Source organism: Crocodylus porosus, unplaced genomic scaffold, assembly GCF_001723895.1.
Source record: "Crocodylus porosus isolate Cpor-Errol unplaced genomic scaffold, CroPor_comp1, whole genome shotgun sequence".
NCBI classification, from domain to species: domain Eukaryota; kingdom Metazoa; phylum Chordata; order Crocodylia; family Crocodylidae; genus Crocodylus; species Crocodylus porosus.
Window position 1 is genome coordinate 196,615,543 of NW_017728886.1, and position 12,605 is coordinate 196,628,147.

A 12,605-nucleotide genomic window follows, 5' to 3' on the forward strand; every position below is an offset into this window, starting at 1 on the left:
AAAGGGCAATCAGGTTGGTCTTACATGACCTGCCCCTAAAGAAACCGTGCTGGTTGCCCTTGAGCATCATTCCTGAAGCTGGCCCATCACAAATGTGCTCCTTGAGGATCTTCTGAAAGAGTTTCCCAAGGATAGAGGTAAGACTGATGGGCCTATAGTTGCCCGGGTCCTCTCTCTTCCCTTTTTTGAAGATGGGGACCACGTTAGCCATCTTCCAGTTTGTGCTATGTTCCCTCCAGATTCAAGTTAATGCTCAGTCTCGCAGCATCTCAGGGTGCTTTGCACCTCCCCTGCAAACCACTCCCCCCATCCCATATGGTGGGCAGGCTAGTGTTGGCCCAAGCTGTCCTCTCTAGCACCACCCAGCTTCTGGCCTGCACCACTGTAGGCATGTGGCTGCATTTCTGGAATCAGAAAGGATGTCTCTTCACTTATTAGTTCAGTCTATGTAGCTTAGACTAACCTGCAAAGACTGAATTCAGCCTTGGGCTTTTTGACTGTTGTGCTTAGCTTGTAAGAGAAAAAAAACATGAGAAAATTGTTCTGAATATAGAATCGATTGGGTACTTGATCAATCATGTAAGTTAATTGTGCAGTGTAATGTAAGAAGTGAATCCACTGGCTTGCTGCCTAGGGGCAATTCATGCTGTGCGTTGGCCAGGTTCCTAAAATGTTGATGATGCAGAATGTGCCGTCAATCACAATACTCAAAATGCAAAATTTAAAAACTGAAAAAGCCTCTGAAAAACTTCTTGCAACAAACAGGATCACTTTTATTCTTTTGCTGTGAATTTTTCAGCATAAATAAAAATACTTTCTGCTCTAACTGTATGTATTTGAAAGCGTAGTATGTTCATGTATCAGGTTTGTATATTGCTAACCTAAGTGACAACCAGTGAGGAAAAATTATCTTTGTGGATTTTCAGAGATTGTTGCTGGCTTGGGGAGGGGAGAGGAGGGAAGGGATGGGATGGGATAGGCTGATGTTTTAGCTAGTCTAAGCATAACAGAAAGCAGACTGCTATCTCTGAAAATTAAAAATAGTGAAAGCATTAAATAAATAATTCAAAAAACCTAATGTTAAATGTCAGTAAAGAGTGTTCTTATATTGACAAGAAGCCTATCTCTATGTAAAAACGGGTACCTTGAGTAACAACTAGTTAGCCAAAGTGTGGGGAAAGGATTTTTAAGTAACAACATTAGGAATATTTATTGTGAAAAAGTCTTTGTTTCGAAACAGAAATCTTTGTTTTGAAAAGCCAATTTTTGTCAACTGATTAAAAGAACAATATATTTAGTAGACTGCAATATTTATCCACATAAAATGGGTCCTTGCAGTAGCTCCTACCACAGGATGTGATTGCCTCCCAGAATTATAAAGTATTTTCTCTCTCTCTCTCTTTCATATATTTAAAATTGGCCAGTCCACAGATCCATTCTCATAGATCTTCACTGGCAGCTTAGGGCAGAATCTGATGTCCTTCCTGAAAAGCCCACCAATTTTATTCTGCCCTCAGTTTCCTGCAGGATATGTTAGATCTCCTTGTGGCAGAGGATCTAAACAAAGGCTGGGGTAGGGGGAGGATATTTGATATTTTTTTAAGTAGCTGTGTGAGGACAAAAAAAGAAAGGCTAATCACATAGGACATTCCTGATCAATAAAAAAGGTCAACAAAAAGTCTCTGCTGTGAAATGTAGCAAAGGGCGTTTATACATGTGCTCTGGGAAAGCGCTTCAATTAGAGCGGCTTGAGAGCAGCTCCAAAACCAATTTAAAATAAACTGGGATTGATATAGTAGTTTGTGTCTTGTGTATCAGCATTCCTGCACTTAAAAATGGTGGCGAGGGGACTTTAACTAAAGCTCATTTGACGAGCTTTAGTTAAAGAGCCCTTATCCCCATTTTTAAGTGCAGGGACGCTGATACACGAAACGCTGGAATCTAATGGAACATGCAACTACCACGCTCCAGTAGACCTGATTAATCCAGCCTGCTCCAATGCACTGTAATTACAGGACGTTGGAGCAGCCTCACTGCTGACGTTTAGGTGCTCAAAGATTCAGGTGTTGGGGTACAGAACACCGTATCTTGCCCTTGTTCACAGAAACAGCATTTCTGCAAGAGGCATCAGAGTTGCTGTATTAAAAGTAAAGTATTCTGACTAAATTAGTATTAGGACTAAATTCCCAGTACCCAGACATACAGCAGAGCAGCCTTAATGATTCTTCAGAGATTCAGGAGCCCAGTGGGCTTGGGATATCAGTGTGTTCTGTTCTCCATTTACAGGATGTCCCCATGACCCTCTGAAGAAAGTGTTGGTTTGCTTCTCACAAGTCCAAATGGTCTTCTTGGTATTTGTGTCTTTCAAAAAAATTTTGGAAGTAGATGTTAATAGAATAATAGTTTATACTCATTTTCTTTAGATTCCACAAAGTTATTTTTGTTATCTTTATCCACAGAATTAGTTCTAGCCCATGTTTCCTGGGCCCTCAACAATGTACACATCCTCCAGGAAATCTAGGTCTTCCAAATCACGCTCTTCAAGGTGGAGTAGATACAGCAAATACAAGTCAAATTTTCTGTGAACCCATTTTGTAATGTTAATGATGACAATGTGAATGAAAAATTAGCCTAACTTTGAGTAACAAAATCCACTGTAAGAGAAGAAATTTCTCTGATCAGAGAGAAAAATTGTTTGAATATTTGTATTATTAAGACAGTTTTTCCAGTTAATGTTGTTAATAATAGCTATAAGTTGTAATATTACAACATGATCCATTATATTAAGTCTCCTCTGAACAATTGTCTGTATCTAACACCACTGTTATTGCACATGCATTTTGTGTGATTGAGCTTTGAGTCTTTTGGTTGGCAAGGTTCTCTGGATAGATGTGGTATCTTTTATTAGATCAACTAAATAGTTGGTAAAAGTTCTTTGCAAGCTTTTGGGCACAAACACCTTTCTTCAGGCATTGGGAGTCTTTTGGTTGGCATTTCCAATACAGCAGACAGGTATGCTAACTTTCCTTGTTCTTCATGCCAAAAGCAAGAAAGGGCAGTGCATACTTCAGTTCCTCTAGGCCAGTGGTTCTCGAGCTTTTTTTTCTGCAGACCACTTGAAAATTGCTGAGGGTCTTGGCAGACCACTTAATAAACTTTTCTTGTTCTACAAATCAAAGCACACAACTCATTTTAATATTGGTAGACTTACCTTACAAGTACAGATATTCTTGATTTGTTCCACAACCTTTCTCGGACCACCAAATGGAGCTTGCGGACCAGTGGTGGTCTACGGACCGCAGTTTGAGAACCTCTTTTGTAGGCCATTACTTGATTTAAGGTCTCTGCTGCCTGTCACTTTCAGGGATCTCGGACAGAATTGCAGCATCTTTTAGGGACTGTTGGTCTAGCTAGGTGCTGCATTCCATCTCAAATGGCTACACTCTCCAGTTTAGCTTGGTGCCACTCTCTGTATTCCCTATCCCTTTTATGGATGCTTCTGGTTGCCACAGGATATTTCCTTGTCCTTTTAGGTTCTGGTGAGAGAATAGGTTCCCAGAATATCCTATAAACCCTGCAACACATCCTATACCTGTCTGAGAGTTTAGATCTGAGAGTAAACACTTCAACATAGAATGTCATCCCAGTGTAGAGTGAAGTTCGTTGTGGCCATCTGGGCTGTCACCCAGTGCTTACCTCCCTCAGAGCAGGTTCCAGAGCCTGGGAAAGCTGACTGCGGGTGATGATGAGGAATCTGCCTGTCCCTGTTGGTTTGTCCACCTATATATCACCACTTCACAGGCTGTATTTCTGATGCCTGCCAAGCTGGTTTAAATCAGTGTGTAAGATGAGGAAGACATCTCCTGGATTATTATACTGTGCAACAAAACATGCATCTGACTTCAATACTTTTACAGGCGTATGTATTGATTTACTTTAATGTCTGGCATATGTGTATTTGTCCAGAATACAAAAAGGACTACAGAAAAAAGAATAGCCCATTAATATGGAGCAAACAAAATCATTTTCAGCTCCTTTGCAGAAGGTGTTCTTGAGACCTGCCTTTTGTTCGCACTGTCACTGTTTTGTAAGTATGCAAGTACCTAAGAAATAAGGAAATATAGGTGCATATTCATGTTGACCTGTCTTCCTAGGTATCCTATTTTTGTAAGTGTCTGTACTTATTAGAGTACATGTGCAAACTTGCATGCATATGTATGTAACAGAAATATATAAATCCCTTTGTTAGCAAATAAAAAAACTTCTCTGAGCGTTTGGGTCAAGGTGGGAAGGATTTACTTATCAGTTTCTACAAAACTTTAACTTTTATTTAAGAAAAAAACTTCTAAAAATCTGTGTGTGTGGAGATAATCTTCAGATTACATAACATAACCTTCTTGATTCTCTGTACAAACATCTTAACAATAGAAAGTCAAACAGTCTAAGCGCCAGATGCTGGTCCCAAACCGTCAGAATTTATACTGGAGAGTTCGTGTGGAGGTAAGAAGAAAACTCTGTATGGTACTTGTGTAGTAGTGAAACCACTTCATGGTTGTAGTTGCAGCCTCAGAGTTCATATAGATCTATGCTGCTTATGTTTCCCTCACAAGTGTAGGGATAGTTGGTGGAATCCATTTCCATGTCTCCTAATTCCTATTGTGCATAGGGAGACTCCTTAGAACCCAGCTGGTTTTGCATGCCAAGACGTTCAAAGGCAAGAATTGGATAGCCCAGTTTTATGTGCAGTGTCAACCTTGATGATTCTGCTGTATAGACTGAAAAAGCACAGTCAGGCTTTTTTATAGTGGCAAAAGAATGTTTGGTCATAAGAGATGTCTGTTGTCTTTATTACTTGTGAAGGCTGTCTCTTCCTCCATTTTTGCCTTTCAGAGCTACTGTCAAATAACTGAAATTTTTGGATTTTTCAGCCATACCTTGTCATCTAACTACAGAGCCAACACGCAGCTTAGCACTGGCAGCACATAGAGTAGATCTTCTAGATAATGATCTAGTGCAAGGGTTTCAAACTCATCCAGGCCTGTGAAGTTGGATGGGTCTACCTGAGCTGGTCTGTGGGCTGGACCAGAACTGACTCCCTGCAGGCTACATGTGGCACCAGGTCCTGCCCATGCACCTCATGTTGGCAAGTCCCTGGGGCCAGGAAGGTATGTATGCTGACAGCATCATGTTGACTGGACCCAGCACTTCAAGCAGCATACAGCCCTCACCTTGGAACCTCTGTGCCTCATGTAGCACCAGGTCCAGACCACATGCCCAATAGGCCAGGCCCTGGGGTGGCATTCACAGCGAGCCCCAAGGCCAGTGCATCATGTTGTGTGCAGGGCTGCGTGCACTGCATGTAGTACAGGGAGCTGTCACAGGTTGTGTGCTCTACGTGGTGCTCCACTGACTGACCTTACATGCTGGACATGGTGCCATGCACAGCATAGAGTGTGTAGGCTGCATGCAGTGCCCCAAACCAACCTCCTGTGCTGTATGTAGCATGTATGGGGCTGAGGTTGGGGCCAGGGCCAGTCCACCAACCCGCAGGCTGGATCATATGGCTCCATGGGCTGGATCCAGCCCACAGGTCATATGTTTGATAACCCTGATCTAGTGGGTAATTTGTCAGAAATGGATATACGATATAAACAGGGAAGTTAGGATTCTTTTATAATAATGTCCTAATATTTGAAATCAGACTTAATGAAATTTATAACCCCTTAATGCTTGTAATGCTCCTTTTTCACTTTAGTCTTTTTTTCTTGCGGTGATTTATGTTTTTCTCTGCAGTGCTTCTAGTGGGATTTAAAGCTATCATGGCTTTTTGTGTTCTACACAACGTAGGCACTTGGTGCACATACGCTGTCAACACAGGAGAAGGAATAGTAGGTATTTCATCAAGTGTCTCAGATGTGTTAGTGTAGAAGCTGAAGAGATTTCTTTTCATACTTATGTAAATACAGGTCATCGTTGTGGTGGTGGTGGGGGGGTTAATGCATTTTTTGGTGTTAGAAGACTGAATTTTATTGTTAATGACTGCTGATCCAGCATTCTGAAAACTTTCTTAATACAGTTTACAAGTTTTAAGGGAATTCTCTTTACTGAAAATCTTTAAACAGTATCCTTCCCTCCCTATACCTATTGCCAAGGCCCTGCATGGTGAAAGCCTTCCTTGGGTTGGATGAGATTCACTCCGAAATCCATCTATGGCTGGGGTTGACAATCTTCCACTAATAGTGGGCTGAATTAACACAGCTTCATCTTAAAGGGAGCTGGACTGTAGCTCCCAGCACACAGTGCTTTGTCAGGGTTCTGGTTCTTCTACACTGGGAGTGAGGAGGAAGGCTATGCAAATCTTGCCATCAGTCCAATGTAGGCCCCAAAGTGGGAAAACTTGTGGCAGCTCTGCTGGGCCAGTGAGGCCTGAGTTACTTTGACTTGCCCAGCTTTGACCTGTGAGGCTGCTCCCAGGTGCTCCCGCCCCTGAGGTGGGCTGAGCAAGGTGTGGAGGGAGGGTACGTGGCCTGTCTGGAGGATATTTAGAGGTGGGGGTGGCAGCCTTGGGTAAAGGGAGGCAGTGGGGTGGAGAGTGGGGCTAAGCAGGAACAGGGTGACAACTGGGACCCAGAATTTTTTGGCATGCTTGGTGAGCTACATAACATCTCTTTGCAGATCCAATCCAGCCCTTGACCTGATCTATATGGTTCCTAAGTTAGCCAGAAAGTTTTCCAAAAAGCACTCTGCTCCTAGCACAACCAAACCAAGCAAATCGCAAGGAGTGTGCAGAGTAGTCAAGAACAGTGCTAACCACTATTTTAAAATATAAAGCTTACCTCATAATAAAGTTTTAGATCCTGAAAAATGTCTCATTTCAAAAAGCACTTTCATGGCTAACCTCTAGTTAGCGTACATGGTTATGAAATTATTAAAATGATAAACGTTTTGTTTTTAAATGCCACCTGGCAGTGAAGCTTCTGTCTGGAATGATTCCCAGAGTTCTTGAACAATCTTGGTCAGAAGGAACAGGATTATTTTACAGAAATAAGCGACACTATGCAGAGAAGATAGATACATTTCTTAATCATTTGTCTCATTTTCTAATTTCATTATGTTTTTACTCTTGAGGTTGAGGAGTAAATGGTAATGACTTAGAAAAACACTTAGTCTAGTTAAGAATAGCTGTATATTCTTTTTGTTTTGTTTATGTTGGCTGGATTCAGTGCTTTAGTAAGATTGTTTTATCAAGAAATGTAACAACTGCCTTTCTATATTTGTATAAATAAACCATAATAGTCTGCCAGTAGACACAGTACATAGGAACACACTTCTTCAGAACACATAATACAAACTCATCACTTTCAATACATTTGTTCAGAGGGTGTGAAAGCAGGTATAATATTATCAAACAAAGCCTTTCACTGGATATATTCTTCAGAACCATGTGAGCTGAAAGGTTTCAATTTGCTATTTGGGGCTTGGCTGTGAAAACCAGTCTAAATAGCTCGTTTCATTTCTTTAGAAAAACAGTCTTTACAACAAAAGTGTTAGAAGTTCTAAAATTAACATAGCTGCCTTTGAGAGTTGTGCAACTATGTAATCTGTCAGTTTGTGATAGTTGGATAATTTTAGTGTTAGACGAAGTAATAGTAAGTAGTAATTTTATAGGTGTTTGTATTATGATTCCAAATATTTGAAAATTATTTTTCTTACTGACTTTTGTTGTGATCCTGCAAGTACGTCTTATGGGTCAAACCCGGACAGTGGGAGGACAAACTGGTGATACAAGCAGTGCTGTGTTAGAAGAGATGTTGCTTAACTCCCTACCACCAAAAGCTCTCCCCAGTAGGCCCTGTATCCTGAATTCTGTGGCAAGCCCCAGTCACCCTGCCCCCAAATTGCCAGCTCATCTGGGAGTCCGGTGGGCTGAAGGAAATGGCTCCTTGGGCTGAATACAACCCTTAGGCCATATATTTGACAACCCCTGCTTTAGAAGGGAGGCACAGATCATGTGGACTCAGCCTGGCCTTTGGATTCTGTCTCAGTGGCCTCAAGGGGGGATGGAAGGTCTGGACAGCCTCCACTCCTCTAAAATTCCTGCCTAGGCATGTGCATTGAAGGTCTGGGTGATCTCTCATGCAAACACCAAGATCTGGAAGGATCAGTGGTTGCCAGACAAACATACGGACAGATCATGTCTAATATAATATATACCCTTTCATATGTTCCACTCAGGCAGTGCAAACTGCCATGGCTCCATCCTCTCCTGGTTCTAGCCTTTTAGGTGGAGTGTCCCCTTGTGTGTACCTGCAGACTGTAGTGATGCTCCAGTGTAGAGCTGATACCCTTGCATGAGATGCATGTGTATGGAATGACCCCACTGCATCCTTGCTGCATCTGGGTACCCACACAGGGTTCTGATAGGTGCTTATTCTGTGTAAATCAATGCTGTTCTTTTTTGTGGATCTTGAACCTTCTTCTTTCTGAAAACAAAATGTTTTGAAGAGACTTGAAATGAAACTCCCTGTTGTTAATTGTGTTAGTTAATTTAGTCTTTCAGTTAATACAGCAGTCTTTTAGTTAATACAATTCACTTGCAAAAAGTCTTTAGGTTCATGTACAAAGTGTAATAGAAACATGTTCTAATACAAATCTAAAATGAAACAATGTCACTTTTTCATGAGCCAGCATCATTATTTGATGTCAGCACAATTCTGAGGAAGTTTGTGGTTTGTTAATTAACTGGTGCATTAGATTCTAGACCTGCCTGTAACCAAGAATGAGGCTAGAACGCAAGCACAGACGTGGGTTGTACAAGATTAACCACAGTACAAACCTTCAGCACATTGGTCAGCAGGATTGAAGCCCCTCTTCCGAGTTGCAGGTTTTAGCTATCTGCTTATGCTGGTGCTGCCTAGAATACCATATCAGTTTATTAAACCACGGAGTATGATTTACTAAAAGCAGGCAAGTTTCTTGCTTCTGATTCTTATAAAGCTGCTCCTGCATAGAGGAAGAGAAGACAAAAACAAAAGGAGTCTGAAGCTGCTTATGGAACCTAACCCCCCACTCCCCTATATGAGCAGTAGACTAAGGCAGCATTATTTTTTTGCTCTATGAAAGTAATCCATTAAATAATGAAGGCACTAAAATATCCCCAATTAAAAAAAGAGTAGAAAATTGTAAGTCTGCAGTAGTCTAGGAAATGCTCCACATTACAGTTCATCTGGTAAAACTATTAAGGCGTATGTATATATGTCAGACATGTAAACATTTATTTTCCTTTCCTCTTCAAACTAGTTCCTTTACATATTTTCAAGCATCTTAATATTTTTTAAACTTGAAAAGACAGTTTATTTACTTGTTTGCTGTGACCCAATTCTTCTACTCTTTGCCTCAATGAAAAAAAAATCAGGAAGCCTATCTATTAAGAAGGTGCTACTATACAGGTGTAAACATATCAGAACTGGGACTGTAGACCTGTTTTGAAACTTATAAAAGCGCTTTCCCTGCACAGTGGTCACCTAATACTACTCTGTGTGATATTTCAGAAAGAAATAAGGCAGGGAGGGGTATTACAAAGTGGGCTAGGGAATGCAAACATATCTCCAAAACCTCATGATCAGTGTTAGTGAAAGGCAAACTTCTGTATTGATCTGGGTTCTTAGAAGCCCACTATATCTAAAGTTGGGCTTTGCAGCCTTCCTGCCAGCAAAAGTAAAATTCTAAGCCCCTTACAGAGATGCAGCAAAATTCTCTATGTTTTAAATGGTTTGAAAGAACTTAGTCTTTCTATATCACCTAAGAACAAATCTTTCAGTGTAAATGAAATAATGGGCTTTTCTTTCAGACTGTCTCCAAAGAGTTTTGAGCACTATATGGTGAGCATGCAACCTTTCCCTTAGAGATAAACACTCCTAAGAATTTACTTGAGTTTAGCAGTATTAGAAAAAGGACCATATTTAGTCCTGCATCCTATGTTCTTTGAACATTTATAACAGTGGATCCAGAGGGGGTGCAGTGGTGTGGATGCACCACCCTTTCAGTCAGTGACATCATGGGGACTTTTTAAAAGTCTCTTAATTGGATAAGAACTGGTTACCTTTCCCCACCATGCTCAGTAGAACTTCCCCTCCCTCCTCTTTCTTCCCTTCCAGACTCTGTGGACTGCTCTCACTCTTTCCCAGCCCTGGGGGGCAGGGAGAGGTCCAAAGCCACTCCTGACCAATCCTGCTCAACTCCATAGGGACCCAGACTTAGCCAGGGACAGCAGCAGTGGCAGGTGGATTCTCTCCCTACCCAGTACCCCCAGGTACTCCCTGCCAGCTCGGGAGCATGTGTGGGGGAAGGGAACCCATCAACTGTGGCTGTTCTGTAGCCACTCCTAGCTCTAAGTACAGCCTGGCTGGAACAGGGCCAAAGGGGCTCTGGAGTTTCCCCCTACCTCCAGGACAGTGACAACAGCAGGCAAAGGAAGAGGGGAATGGGAGGAGAAGGAAAGGGATGTGTTGCAGAGCACAGAGGTAAGATTCTTACCTGATTAAGGGACCTGAAAAAAGAAAATCCCTAGCTCCTGCTCCTGTGGAATGGTTTGCCCTCTCCCGAGGTGAGGAGGGTGGGACTGGAGGTGTAGGAAAGATACAGTCATATCTTAAGCATTCTCATTCCCCTAATTTGAAATCCATTAAGATGGATGTTTACTAAAAGAGATTCAATTACATACTAAAATTGTCTGTCTTTTGAAAACATGCATCTTAATAGACCACCTCTTTGGAAGGAGCTGTTGGCTGGACCCCAGGGAATAGTTTAAGTAACCGAGATAGCTTGCTCTGCTGGTTCAAATGTGACTTAGAATAGGGCTGTCCAACTGGCAGCCTGTAAGCTAGGTCTGCCCCCCAAGAGTCAACCTGCAGCTCCCAGTGTAAGGGACTGACGTGTAGGTGGTTTGACCTAATGGTTAGACCACTGAGGGAAAGGAGGGACCTGAGGCTGGATCAGAGGGCAGGAGCCATATTACCAAAACCGGAGGGAAGTCCAGAAGTAGAGTCTGCAACACAGTCCAGGGTTAGGATCTGGGTATCAAATACTGAGTACCAATCCACAGTCTGCAAATACAGCCAAATCAGGGTCAGGAGCCAGGAAAGAGATCCACAGGAAAATCCAAAGTTGAAGTCCAAAACAAGTCCAAACCAGGGTCAGGAACCAGGAGGCTTGCCACAGCAAAACTGTTAGCCAGTCTGCAAACCTGGAGCCCCAGTTGGTGTGAAATGGATAGGCATCACTCCCAGCTGCTAATCAGGATGGTCCCTGCTCCCAAACTGGGGCAGAGGTTACTAGCTTTGCCCTTCTGTAGGTATGGCTTCTGCTTCCTTTCTCCAGCCCTGTGCCTGGGCAGTGAGGCAGTGCAACACATGAAGCTAAGGGAGCCTGCAGCTTGGAGGGTTTGGGAGTACCCCACATGGCACAATGAGGAGAGGCATGCAGCACGCAGAGAGGGGAATTGCAGCTGGCACAGTATGCAGCCCTGTGGCCCTGGCCACTTAAAAGTTGGACAGTCCTGACTTAGAATAGAGGCTTATAGGAGTTACTACCAGGCACAAATACAGTTATGCATATTGAAATCAAATGATTCATTAAGACATGTATTTCTAGCAAACATGTTCTAAGTGAGGAAAGATGTACTTTTATTTTTGAAAATAGGTTTTCATACTGATAAGCATCTAACATATACTGGGACTCCTTTAATACGCTTATAAAATCTGAACCAAAACTTTTCATGGTGGTAATGGAAGTAATCAGAGTATGGAAGATAGAGACATGGCAAAATTGCCATTCAAATGACATGAGGCAGTGAAGCCTGTCAGGATTAATAAAAAGCTGGTCACACACTTGCAGTAGGAAAATAAAAACAAAACCATAGACCTCAGACTTCCTGAGAATGGTTTGCTACTCACGTCAGTGTTTTTAGAGAATGAGATGGTTAGATCAAGCAAATGCTCTTCTGACATTAGCGACGTAGCAGTGACTGTGTTTAAAACATTTCCTGTTTACTTGTGTTCTGAACGCAGCCGCATCAGGAACGTAGATTCTGAATCTCTCTTCATTCCCTGTCTGCATTTGACTGCAGCTGTGAACTGGTTTGAGGTTGTTGACAGATTGTCAGTGCTGTTTTTTTCTCTTTCAGAAAGCAAATAGGAGATGTGTTTTTACTGCTCACTTTAGGCCTATAATCTAACCCAAGGGTGAGCAAAGTCCGACTCGTGGGCTGGATCCAGCCTGCAGTGGACTGTCTTTTCCAGCAGCCCCTGTGGCAGCAGCTCCTTCTGGCTGCCACCCCTGGACTCAGCCCTGCTGCCTGGGCACCCCATCCCGTCCACTTTGCACCTACCACCAGGGGTTGGACCTATGCAGGCAAGGCATGCAGCTGGGAGCTAGGTGGACAGGTGGGGCCAGGGAGATGCTGGATCTTGTGCTGGTGACAGCATGGGGCTAGATCTGAGGCAGAGCTGCTGGCCGCAGGCACCTCTGCCCCGGCTCTGACCCCACACTGTCATGACCACAAAATGCCCGCTCTCGCATGCCCAGCTGCGCGCCCTTCCCCAGCT

At 42.7% G+C, this 12,605-nt stretch overlaps 1 protein-coding gene across 5 annotated transcripts in view; it reads left to right on the top strand.

Annotated features, from left to right (window-relative positions):
- SPIDR (scaffolding protein involved in DNA repair) overlaps positions 1-12,605 on the top strand; it is a 318,965-nt gene that overhangs the window by 181,314 nt on the left and 125,046 nt on the right. The window lies entirely within an intron of this gene.